The following is a 1,341-nucleotide window of genomic DNA, read 5'->3' as shown; positions in this document are numbered from 1 at the left end:
ATAACTGTATACATATTATTATATCTAATACAAGCTATTTATGTCTGCATACTTATTATTATATCTAATACAAACAATTTCCAACTGCGTACATATTATTATATCTAATACAAACAATTTATGATTGCATACATATTATTATATCTAATGCATCCAATTTATGACTGCATACATATTATTATATCTAATATAAAACAATTTCCAACAGCGTACATGTTATTATATCTGATACAAGCAATTTATGACTGCATACATATTATTATATCTAATACAAACAATTTATGATTGCATACATATTATTATATCTAATGCATCCAATTTATGACTGCATACATATTATTATATCTAATATAAAACAATTTCCAACAGCGTACATGTTATTATATCTGATACAAGCAATTTATGACTGCATACATATTATTATATCTAATACAAACAATTTATGATTGCATACATATTATTATATCTAATGCATCCAATTTATGACTGCATACATATTATTATATCTAATACAAGCAATTTATGACTGCATACATATTATTATATCTAATATAAAACAATTTCCAACTGCGTACATGTTATTATATCTGATACAAGCAATTTATGACTGCACAGATATTATTATATCTAATACAAGCAATTTATGACTGCATACATATTATTATATCTAATATAAAACAATTTCCAACTGCGTACATGTTATTATATCTGATACAAGCAATTTATGACTGCATACATATTATTATATCTAATACAAACAATTTATGATTGCATACATATTATTATATCTAATACAAACAATTTATGATTGCATACATATTATTATATCTAATATAAAACAATTTCCAACAGCGTACATGTTATTATATCTGATACAAGCAATTTATGACTGCATACATATTATTATATCTAATACAAACAATTTATGATTGCATACATATTATTATATCTAATGCATCCAATTTATGACTGCATACATATTATTATATCTAATAAAAGCAATTTATGACTGCATACATATTATTATATCTAATATAAAACAATTTCCAACTGCGTACATGTTATTATATCTGATACAAGCAATTTATGACTGCACAGATATTATTATATCTAATACAAGCAATTTATGACTGCATACATATTATTATATCTAATATAAAACAATTTCCAACTGCGTACATGTTATTATATCTGATACAAGCAATTTATGACTGCATACATATTATTATATCTAATACAAACAATTTATGATTGCATACATATTATTATATCTAATACAAACAATTTATGATTGCATACATATTATTATATCTAATATAAAACAATTTCCAACAGCGTACA

Source organism: Hesperophylax consimilis, chromosome 15 (assembly GCF_061612785.1).
Source record: "Hesperophylax consimilis isolate HC1 chromosome 15, BYU_Hcon_1.0, whole genome shotgun sequence".
NCBI classification, from domain to species: domain Eukaryota; kingdom Metazoa; phylum Arthropoda; class Insecta; order Trichoptera; family Limnephilidae; genus Hesperophylax; species Hesperophylax consimilis.
The sequence above is the reverse complement of the archived record's forward strand: the minus strand, read 5'-3'. Positions refer to the sequence as shown.